Below are 13029 nucleotides of genomic sequence, written 5' to 3' on the forward strand. Positions count from 1 at the left end.
TGTGACTGCTCCCATAGAATATTCATTGCTCTTACATTGTGACTGCTCCCATATAATATCTGTTGCTATTACATTGTGACTGCTCATATAGAATATCTGTTGCTATTACATTGTGACTGCTAGCATAGAATATTCATTGCAATTACATCGTGACTGCTCCCATAGAATATCTGTTGCTATTACATTGTGACTGCTCCCATAGAATATCTGTTGCTATTACATTGTGACTGCTCCCATAGAATATTCATTGCTATTACATTGTGACTGCTCCCTAGAATATCTGTTGCTATTACATTGTGACTGCTCCCATAGAATATCTGTTGCTATTACATTGTGACTGCTCCCATAGAATATTCATTGCTATTACATTGTGACTGCTCCCATAGAATATCTGTTGCTATTACATTGTGACTGCTCCCATAGAATATCTGTTGCTATTACATTGTGACTGCTCCCATAGAATATCTGTTGCTATTACATTGTGACTGCTCCCATAGAATATCTGTTGCTCTTACATTGTGACTGCTCCCATAGAATATCTGTTGCTATTACATTGTGACTGCTCCCATAGAATATCTGTTGCTATTACATTGTGACTGCTCCCATAGAATATCTGTTGCTATTACATTGTGACTGCTCCCATAGAATATCTGTTGCTATTACATTGTGACTGCTCCCATAGAATATTTGTTGCTATTACATTGTGACTGCTTTCATAGAATATCTGTTGCTATTACATCGTTACTGCTTCCATAGAATATCTGTCGCTATTACAATGTGACTGCTCCCATAGAATATCTGTTGCTATTACATTGTGACTGCTCCCATAGAATATCTGTTACTATTACATTGTGACTGCTCCCATAGAATATCTGTTGCTATTACATCGTTACTGCTCCCATAGAATATCTGTTGCTATTACATTGTGACTGCTCCCATAGAATATCTGTTGCTATTACATTGTTACTGCTCCCATAGAATATCTGTTGCTATTACATCGTTACTGCTCCCATAGAATATCTGTTGCTTTTACATTGTGACTGCTCCCATAGAATATCTGTTGCTATTACATCGTTACTGCTCCCATAGAATATCTGTCGCTATTACAATGTGACTGCTAGCATAGAATATTCATTGCAATTACATCGTGACTGCTCCCATAAAATATCTGTTGCTATTACTAGCAAACTGTTGTGATGCTTGTGCCACAAACTGCTGCTGCTGATAACTACAGGGCTATTACTATGCTGAGGCTGAGCTGCTGTTAGTAGCAATAAGCATGTATTACAGGTTGAAAGTAAATGCTTTCGCTTGAGCGCAATTGAATTTAACACACGTCAAGATAGCGCAACTTCAGAGCCCTGGTTAACTGTTATGCTCGACTAAAAGTTTGCACAAAACACATCAAAATTATATTTAAAAGTTCTGTTGCATTCATTATCATCAAGATGGTAGCCGCCCGGGAGTCCCCATATTTGATACTATCTTATTGTGACTGCTCCCATAGAATATCTTTTGCTATTACATTGTGACTGCTCCCATAGAATATCTGTTGCTATTACATTGTGACTACTCTCATAGAATATCTGTTGGTACTAAATTGTGACTGCTCGCATAGAATATCTGTTGCTATTACATTGTGACTGCTCCCATAGAATATCTGTTGCTATTACATTGTGACTGCTCCCATAGAATATCTGTTGCTATTACATTGTAACTGCTCCCATAGAATATCTTTTGCTATTACATTGTGACTGCTAGCATAGAATATAGCATAGCATATTCTTTGCTATTACATTTTGACTGCTCCCATAGAATATTCTTTGCTATTACATCGTGACTGCTCCCATAGAATATCTGTTGCTATTACATTGTGACTGCTAGAAAAAAATATCTGTTGCTATTACATTGTGACTGCTAGAATAAAATATCTGTTGCTATTACATTGTGATTGCTAGCATAGTTTATTTTTTGCTATTACATTGTGACTGCTCCCATAGAATATCTGTTGCTATTACATTGTGACTGCTTCCATAGAATATCTGTTGCTATTACATTGTGACTGCTAGCATAGAATATCTGTTGCTATTACATTGTAACTGCTCCCATAGAATATTTGTTGCTATTACAATGTGACTGCTCCCATAGAATATCTGTTGCTATTACATTGTGACTGCTCCCATAGAATATCTGTTGCTATTACATTGTGACTGCTCCCATAGAATATCTGTTGCTATTACATTGTGACTGCTCCCATAGAATATTCATTGCTATTACATTGTGACTGCTCCCATATAATATCTGTTGCTATTACATCGTTACTGCTCCCATAAAATATCTGTCGCTATTACAATGTGACTGCTAGCATAGAATATTCATTGCAATTACATTGTGACTGCTCCCATAAAATATCTGTCGCTATTACTAGCAAACTGTTGTGATGCTTGTGCCACAAACTGCTGCTGCTGATAACTACAGGGCTATTACTATGCTGAGGCTGAGCTGCTGTTAGTAGCAATAAGCATGTATTACAGGTTGAAAGTAAATGCTTTCGCTTGAGCGCAATTGAATTTAACACACGTCAAGATAGCGCAACTTCAGAGCCCTGGTTAACTGTTATGCTCGACTAAAAGTTTGCACAAAACACATCAAAATAATATTTAAAAGTACTGTTGCATTCATTATCATCAAGATGGTAGCCGCCCGGGAGTCCCCATATTTGATATTATCTTATTGTGACTGCTCCCATAGAATATCTGTTGCTATTACATTGTGACTACTCTCATAGAATATCTGTTGGTACTAAATTGTGACTGCTCCCATAGAATATCTGTTGCTATTACATTGTGACTGCTCCCATAGAATATCTTTTGCTATTACATTGTGACTGCTCCCATAGAATATCTGTTGCTATTACATTGTAACTGCTCCCATAGAATATCTTTTGCTATTACATTGTGACTGCTAGCATAGAATATAGCATAGCATATTCTTTGCTATTACATTGTGACTGCTCCCATAGAATATTCTTTGCTATTACATCGTGACTGCTCCCATAGAATATCTGTTGCTATTACATTGTGACTGCTAGAAAAAAATATCTGTTGCTATTACATTGTGACTGCTAGAATAAAATATCTGTTGCTATTACATTGTGATTGCTAGCATAGTTTATTTTTTGCTATTACATTGTGACTGCTCCCATAGAATATCTGTTGCTATTACATTGTGACTGCTTCCATAGAATATCTGTTGCTATTACATTGTGACTGCTAGCATAGAATATCTGTTGCTATTACATTGTAACTGCTCCCATAGAATATTTGTTGCTATTACAATGTGACTGCTCCCATAGAATATCTGTTGCTATTACATTGTGACTGCTCCCATAGAATATCTGTTTCTATTACATTGTGACTGCTCCCATAGAATATCTGTTGCTATTACATTGTGACTGCTCCCATAGAATATCTGTTGCTATTACATTGTGACTGCTCCCATAGAATATCTGTTGCTATTACATTGTGACTGCTCCCATAGAATATCTGTTGCTACTACATTGTAAATGCTCCCATAGAATATCTGTTGCTATTACATTGTGACTGCTAACGTAGCATATCTGTTGCTATTACATTGTGACTGCTCCCATAGAATATATGTTGCTATTACATTGTAACTGCTCCCATAGAATATTTGTTGCTATTACAATGTGACTGCTCCCATAGAATATCTGTTGCTATTACATTGTTACTGCTCTCATAGGATATCTGTTGCTATTACATTGTGACTGCTCCCATAGAATATCTGTTGCTATTACATTGTGACTGCTCCCATAGAATATCTGTTGCTATTACATTGTAACTGCTCCCATAGAATATTTGTTGCTATTACATTGTGACTGTTTCCATAGAATATCTTTTGCTATTACATTGTGACTGCTCCCATAGAATATTCATTGCTATTACATCGTGACTGCTCCCATAGAATATCTGTTGCTATTACATTGTGACTGCTGCCATAGAATATCTTTTGCTATTACATTGTGACTGCTCCCATAGAATATTCATTGATATTACATTGTGACTGCTCCCATATAATATCTGTTGCTATTACATCGTGACTGCTCCCATAGAATATCTGTTGCTATTACATTGTGACTGCTCCCATAGGATATCTGTTGCTATTACATTGTGACTGCTCCCATAGAATATTCATTGCTATTACATCGTGACTGTTCCAATATAATATCTGTTGCTATTACATTGTGACTGCTCCCATAGAATATCTGTTGCTATTACATTGTGACTGCTCCCATAGAATATCTGTTGCTATTACATTGTGACTGCTCCCATAGAATATTCATTGCTATTACATTGTGACTGCTCCCATATAATATCTGTTGCTATTACATTGTGACTGCTCCCATAGAATATCTGTTGCTATTACATTGTGACTGCTAGCATAGAATATTCATTGCAATTACATGGTGACTGCTCCCATAGAATATCTGTTGCTATTACATTGTGACTGCTCCCATATAATATCTGTTGCTATTACATTGTGACTGCTCCCATAGAATATTCATTGCTATTACATCGTGACTGCTCCCTAGAATATCTGTTGCTATCACATTGTGACTGCTCCCATAGAATATCTGTTGCTATTACATTGTGACTGCTCCCATAGAATATTCATTGCTATTACATTGTGACTGCCCCCATAGAATATCTGTTGCTATTACATTGTGACTGCTCCCATAGAATATCTGTTGCTATTACATTGTGACTGCTCCCATAGAATATCTGTTGCTATTACATTGTGACTGCTCCCATAGAATATCTGTTGCTCTTACATTGTGACTGCTCCCATAGAATATCTGTTGCTATTACATTGTGACTGCTCCCATAGAATATCTGTTGCTATTACATTGTGACTGCTCCCATAGAATATCTGTTGCTATTACATTGTGACTGCTCCCATAGAATATCTGTTGCTATTACATTGTGACTGCTCCCATAGAATATTTGTTGCTATTACATTGTGACTGCTCCCATAGAATATCTGTTGCTATTACAATGTGACTGCTCCCATAGAATATCTGTTGCTATTACATTGTGACTGCTCCCATAGAATATCTGTTGCTATTACATTGTGACTGCTCCCATAGAATATCTGTTGCTATTACATCGTTACTGCTCCCATAGAATATCTGTTGCTATTACATTGTGACTGCTCCCATAGAATATCTGTTGCTATTACATCGTTACTGCTCCCATAGAATATCTGTTGCTATTACATCGTTACTGCTCCCATAGAATATCTGTTGCTATTACATTGCGACTGCTCCCATAGAATATCTGTTGGTATTAAATTGTGACTGCTCCCATAGAATATCTGTTGCTATTACATCGTTACTGCTCCCATAGAATATCTGTTGCTATTACATTGTGACTGCTAGCATAGAATATCTTTTGCTATTACATTGTGACTGCTCCCATAAAATATCTGTTGCTATTACATTGTGACTGCTCCCATAAAATATCTGTTGCTATTACATTGTGACTGCTCCCATAAAATATCTGTTGCTATTACATTGTGACTGCTCCCATAGAATATTCATTGCTATTACATTGTGACTGCTCCCATATAATATCTGTTGCTATTACATCGTTACTGCTCCCATAAAATATCTGTCGCTATTACAATGTGACTGCTAGCATAGAATATTCATTGCAATTACATCGTGACTGCTCCCATAAAATATCTGTCGCTATTACTTACAAACTGTCGTGATGCTTGTGCCACAAACTGCTGCTGCTGATAACTACAGGGCTATTACTATGCTGAGGCTGAGCTGCTGTTAGTAGCAATAAGCATAAGATCTATCATTGATCCCTATATACCTAGTGCAGGGATTTAATAATAATACAGAATAGCACCTTGTCTCTTTCACTTCCTTTCTTTCTGTCGCCTTTTATTTCCCGTTTCTATTTACTCTTTATTTCAGCATTTCTGTTCTTGCTACGTAAGGTTTTCTCTCTTATTGCCACGTGAGTCAATCACAGTGATTGGGAAACTGTCTAGCCCATGTAGGAAAATACTTAAACATGTGACCTGTGGTGGGTATGTGAGGACTGGATTAATTGACTAAATGGCAATTCCTATAGTTCTTTTAGAAAGTTACTGCCAATAGCAGAAAAAAGGTCAGTTATTTAAATGAACCTGACTTACTATTGTGATTATATCATTTAGATTTTTGCTTCTAATGCAACACCAATATAGGGCTATATTATGAGTGGCGCGCTAACTGTTGTGCTTTAGCAAAAAGGAGTTTATTGCGGCTCTTTGCACGCATTAGAAGTAGCGCGTGTATTACAGGTTGAAAGTAAATGCTTTCGCTTGAGCGCAATTGAATTTAACACACGTCACGATAGCGCAACTTCAGAGCTCTGGTTAACTGTTATGCTCGACTAAAAGGTTGCACAAAATACATCAAAATTATATTTAAAAGTACTGTTGCATTCATTATAACACTATCTAATAAAATTATTAAAAAAATAATTGCAACATGAAATTAAACATTTTTACAACAACATGAAACATTTTTATTCATGAAACATTTTTAATTTTCAAAATTAAACATTTTTATTTTTCATAAAAATGTTTTTTTACCATGTTTCTTTACAACAACAGGAAATTAAACATTTTTGTGATATTGTGTTCTTGGATAGACCGGACTGTCTGTTGCACATGCATTCTGTCCGAGAACCTTGAAAAACACATTGTGGGTGGGTGGAACCCATGGTTAAGTTGTTGTGCCACCCAAGGCTCTGTTTAGAACAGAACTCTGGAGCTTATCTGCCCTCAGCCGTTAATGCATGATCTGATTGGTCCGTGTCTCTGTGAGGTCACTGGATGCACAACCAATCAGATAAGATCACGCATTAACGGCAGAGGGCAGATTCGCTCCAGATAGTTCTGTTCTAATCAGAGCCTCAGGTGCCGCAACCACCTCTGGGAACCTAACCATGGGTGCCACCCACCACAACGTGCTTTAAAAGGTTTTTGGACAGAATGCATATGCGACAGATAATAATCAGACAGACAAATGTCCATCGGATAAGAGTCTGGTCTGTCCGATAATCTTTAAAAGCACATCGCTGGGCGTGGGACCCATGGTTAGGCTCCCAGAGGTGGTTGCAGCACCCAAGGCTCTGATTAGAACAGAACTCTCTGGAGCGTATCTGCCCTCGGCCATTAATGCATGATCTTTTAAAGTTTCTCGGACAGAATGCGTGTGCGACAGACAGTCCGGTCTATTCAAGAACACAATAACACAAAAATGTTTAATTTCCTGTTGTTGTAAAAAAACGTTGTAGAAAACATATGAAAAATCCACATATGAAAAATAAAAATAAAATGTTTAATTATATTTTGAAAAATAAAAATGTTTGATGAATAAAAATGTTTCATGAAAAAAATGTTTCATGTTGTTGTTGTAAACATGTTTAATTTCCTGTTGTTGTAACAAAAACATTGTAAGAAACATAACTGTTGGGGTGTTTTCCCAGCATTACTGGGTTAAAGCACAAGTAATGATTTTATTAGCTTTATCCAGAAGCATTTGGGCAATTCTAGGATTACACGGGTAAAGTCCAAAGTTTGATCTTATTTTGGGCTTTTCCCACAGCCACTGGGTAATCCTAGATTACCTAATTTCTGACTTTACCGTAACATATATATTAATACAGTCCAAAGTCCAAAGTTACCAAAAGTTACCAGCACTCACTATGTAAATCCCAACGTCGGGGTGCACCCAAAATATCAAATAGATTGGTGGTTCAATGAACAGAGGCACTCGCCGTAAGTAAAATTAGTGCATTTATTTCCTCATAAGAGTGAACGTTTTCAGGCTGTGATGCCCGTCCTCAGACTCCTGAAACAAAAAATAACAGTGCAATGTGTGCTTACCTGTCAGAGGCTAAATAGCCCACGAGCTGTCCTGGACGTCACTGGCCCCACCGCTGCCGCACAGGAGAAACTGGAAGTGACGCCTAGGCGTCATACGTAATCACGTAAGCTCCAGTAGTGCCCGGACCGCTCCTGAAAGACAGTGAATACAATACTGTGACAATATTGTGACAAGTGATACAGGGGTGGTACAAAAGTTGTAAATACATACATAATATTAAGATACAATGTAATAATTGTAACTAGGTGTGTGGGAATAAAGTGTATATAGGTGTTTACTATAAAGTGTGTACAATAGAGTACTATTGTGTGAATAAAAAAGACTACAGAGGGACATGTATCATGGCTAGATGTATTTACTCCTGATATCTCTAACTAGCCATTATAGCTTGTATTTAGGGCTTGGAAAAAATATATAATTTATATGTGGGAATGAAGGGCACTGTTGCCACATATGTCATAGATTGCTTAAGGTCCATCTATAATATCAGGATGTGTTAGATATATGTAGGGAAGTTAGTGATAGCTATACTAAATAAGGGGAGTTTTTGTCCCTCAATTTTATAGCAGAAAAAATAGAAAGTAAAATGAGGGGAACTTAAATCATAGGTAACTGCGCCAATCTAGGTGTGTGTTCAGGCCCCCTGGCGTTAAAGTACCCAGTTCAAAGGTCCATTTAGCTTCAAGTTGTAGCAATCTTCACCCCCTATCACCTCCTCTAGGGGAGGGGGGTGCATGGTCAATAAGGGTGTATTTTGTATTTTTTTAGGATTGAACAAGATCTAAGGTTGGAAAATCGGACTGTCAAAGACGAAATAACACAACCAAGAATGACCTTCACAACAACATATACCCAAGATAAACAGGGTTTGGTGGCCAGCTTGCAAAAAAAATGGGATATTCTGAGTACGGATTCTACACTCCCATTCAAGCACCTAGTCCCCCCTAGGCTGGGCTATAAAAGGGCGAAGTCTCTCAGGGACTACCTGGTACATACAGACCCAGTTCATAATTCTGAAAAGAAAACCTGGCTTCATACTAAAAAAAATGGCTGTTTCAGGTGCCTAGGGTGTACTACCTGTAGTGCATTAATAACCGGTGCTAACTTTTCACACCCCTACAAAAAGAAAAAATACTTTCACAGACATCGGATGACATGTACCACCACATATGTAGTTTATCTCCTACATTGTGTCTGTGGAATGTTTTATGTAGGGAAGATGGAAGACGACCTATGCACAAGAATGGCTAATCATAGGTCATCAATACGCACAGCCATAGATAAGGGGACATCAGAGCAACTTTTATTCACACCATAGTACTCTATTGTACACACTTTATAGTAAACACCCATATACACTTTATTCCCACACACCTAGTTACAATTATTACATTGTATCTGATGATTATGTATGTATTTACAACTTTTGTACCACCCCTGTATCACTTGTCACAGTATTGTCACAGTATTGTATTCACTGCCTTTCAGAAGCGGTCCGGGCACTACTGGAGCTTACGTGATGACGTTTATGATGCCTAGGCGTCACTTCCGGTTTCTCCGGTGTGGCACAGGTGGGGCCAGTGGCGTCCAGGACAGCTCGTGGGCTATTTAGCCTCTGACAGGTAAGCACACATTGCACTGTTATTTTTGTTTCAGGAGTCTGAGGACGGGCATCACAGCCCGAAAACGTTCACTCTTATGAGGAAATAAATGCACTAATTTTAATTATGGCGAGTGCCTCTGTTCATTGAACCACCAATCAATTTGATATTTTGGGTGCACCCCGGGATTTACATAGTGAGTGCTGATAACTTTGGACTGTCATATTTACTTATACTTCAGCACCCTAATGGATTTGAATACTGCTATACTGGCAAGACATACCAGGACTGTTTACAAATACTATTATAAGACACTGGGTTTATTGTTTTTACTATGTCTCAGGGGGACTCAGCACATATGGCTGGGCTTGTTTCAACTGATATTGGGAATATGGAGGAGATACAGGGAGCCACAACACTGTATTTTACAGATGAAGATGCACAATCAATCCTGTTTGATGCCTTAACAATGACACCAATACCTAACAAACCCTCTTACACCTATAATCACCTACTAAAATTAAAGAAACAACAGAAGGACCTGGAACTCCATGGTGCTTACTTATCAGAGTACCACCACAAGAGATATATACCACAGGGTTTCAGGATAAGAAACACGCCGACCATAGGGCGCTACAATCCAATATTCTGTGAAAAGTGGTGCAGTATACTAAATAAATGTTCCTTACACCTCATACTCTTGGTAATATAGGAAGTTACTGTACTACTACAACAAACCAAAACAGAAATACAACAGTATGAATTACTGAATTTGGAAATTATGCAGCAGGATAAACAAGAAAACTGGCTGGATAAATTACAAACACAAATTACACAATATGAAAGGGATTTGATACAGTTCAAGAATAAAAAATTGTCAACAGTTACAGAAGATTACAGAGACAGGCGCATCTACATCTGGCAATTGTCATCTCAGGATCGACAGAGGATATATCAGGGACGCCAGAGGAGACAAAGGTATAGAAAACCAACTACACTACAGACAATTGATTCATCAGGTTCAAGCTCAGAGGGAGAGGCCCCAAAACAGGGCACAAATAATGAACAGGCCCGGGCAACAGGAGTGATTACACGCTCAAAAAACGGGGCAAGCAGAGACCACACCCCAGAAGGGGTGGCCACAAAGAAGCCCCCACGTCCCCCCAACATATAGAAGACAACATAGTAGTGAACCTCAGCAATAGACAACTAACTAAAATAGAGGAACATGTGCTAAATAGGGGTTTAACATTCATACTTACATGTAGCACTGACCAATTTGGACTGTATATAGACCTACAAACATTTCAGAGACAATTGAAACTCAAAGAGAAATTTGGCATAACAACAGATGAAGAACCTTCACAGACCAATTTTAAGAAAAAGTCTACATTTGAACCCCAAAGTTATAACGTGAGAATTCAAACCTATCATAGACTAACTACAATGGACATGACCAATCAGATTCAACAGCAAATAACTAAAGGATATAACAATCTATCTAGAAAAGAACGTGAGGCCATACATAACCTGGCTAAAGACCCTTCTATCATCATACGAGAGGCAGACAAAGGCGGGGCTATAGTTCTTCAAAACTATAGTGACTACCAAGAAGAAGCCCTGTCCCAATTAGAAGACCCTCAGACTTACCGAAAATTGCCTAGGGACCCCACGAGACACTTCAAGGATAAAATTGACAAATTCTTGGAACAAACCTTCACTGAAGGCTATATCACAAAACAAGAACTGGAATTCTTAAAGACTCAACAACCAAGAATACCGGTGTTCTACATGGTCCTGAAGATTCATAAGAGGCTAGAACACCCCCCGGGGTGACCTATTGTGTCAGCCATTCAATCCTTGCACCAACCACTTGCAAAGTTTGTGGACTCATTCTAACAGCCTCTCGTTAGGCATATGAGTAGCTTCTTATTGGACTCCAATATGCTTCTCACAATAATTGGCAATATTGGTCCTTTAGAGGCCACGGACATACTGGTAACACTTGACGTTACCAGTCTATACACTGCAATTCCACATCATTTGGAACTAAGGGCCATAACCAGACAGCTTCAACGCTACCCATATGTGGGTCCACCAGCAGAAATATTGCTAACATTGCTTGAATTCTGTCTTACAAAGAATTATTTCAAATTCGAACATCAGCTATACCTACAACTGATGGGCACAGCGATGGGGTCCAATGTGGCCCCATCCTACGCCAATTTATTTATGGCAGAATTTGAAACAAGAGACACTCACCTCTTCCAGGACTCCAGAATATTGCTATTTAAGTGGTACATAGATGACTTGATTCTAATATGGCGTGGAACAGAAGAAGACCTACTTAAGTGGTTCAACCAACTGAATCAAAAATCCACATACATCAAGTTCAAAATGAACCATAGTACCACAGCAATAGATTTCCTGGATTTATACCTGTACAAAGAAGAAGGTAATTTGCAGTCCACGTTATATAAAAAAGATACGGACAGAAATTCTTTACTATACTATACCAGTTGTCATCCTCCTGCCTTAAAAAAGGCCTTGCCAAAATCCCAACTAATGAGAGTCATTAGAAACAACACACAGCAAAAGAATGTGGACATATAAATGGAGGAAATGAAGGAACGATTCATCCAACGTGGATATCCACAGACACAGTTGAAAAGGATTGAACAAGATCTAAGGTTGGAAAATCGGACTGTCAAAGACGAAATAACACAACCAAGAATGACCTTCACAACAACATATACCCAAGATAAACAGGGTTTGGTGGCCAGCTTGCAAAAAAACTGGAATATTCTGAGTACGGATTCTACACTCCCCTTCAAGCACCTAGCCCCCCATAGGATGGGCTACAAAAGGGCGAAGTCTCTTAGGGACTACCTGGTACATACAGACCCAGTTCATAATTATGAAAAGAAAACCTGGCTTCATACTAAAAAAAATGGCTGTTTCAGGTGCCTAGGGTGTACTACCTGTAGTGCATTAATAACCGGTGCTAACTTTTCACACCCCTACAAAAAGAAAAAATACTTTCACAGACATCGGATGACATGTACCACCACATATGTAGTTTATCTCCTACATTGTGTCTGTGGAATATTTTATGTAGGGAAGATGGAAGACGACCTACGCACAAGAATGGCTAATCATAGGTCATCAATACGCACAGCCATAGATAAGGGGACATCAGAGCAACCGGTTGCTCAACATTTCACACAGGCAGGTCATACGGTCAAAGATCTGAAATACACCCTTATTAACCATGTACCCCCCCTCCCCTAGAGGAGGTGATAGGGGGCGTAGATTGCTACAACTTGAAGCTAAATGGACCTTTGAACTGGGTACTTTAACGCCAGGGGGCCTGAACACACACCTAGATTGGCGCAGTTACCTATGATTTAAGTTCCCCTCATTTTACTTTCTATTTTTTCTGCTATAAAATTGAGG

The sequence above is a fragment of the Bombina bombina genome, chromosome 8 (genome assembly GCF_027579735.1).
Source record: "Bombina bombina isolate aBomBom1 chromosome 8, aBomBom1.pri, whole genome shotgun sequence".
NCBI lineage: Eukaryota > Metazoa > Chordata > Amphibia > Anura > Bombinatoridae > Bombina > Bombina bombina.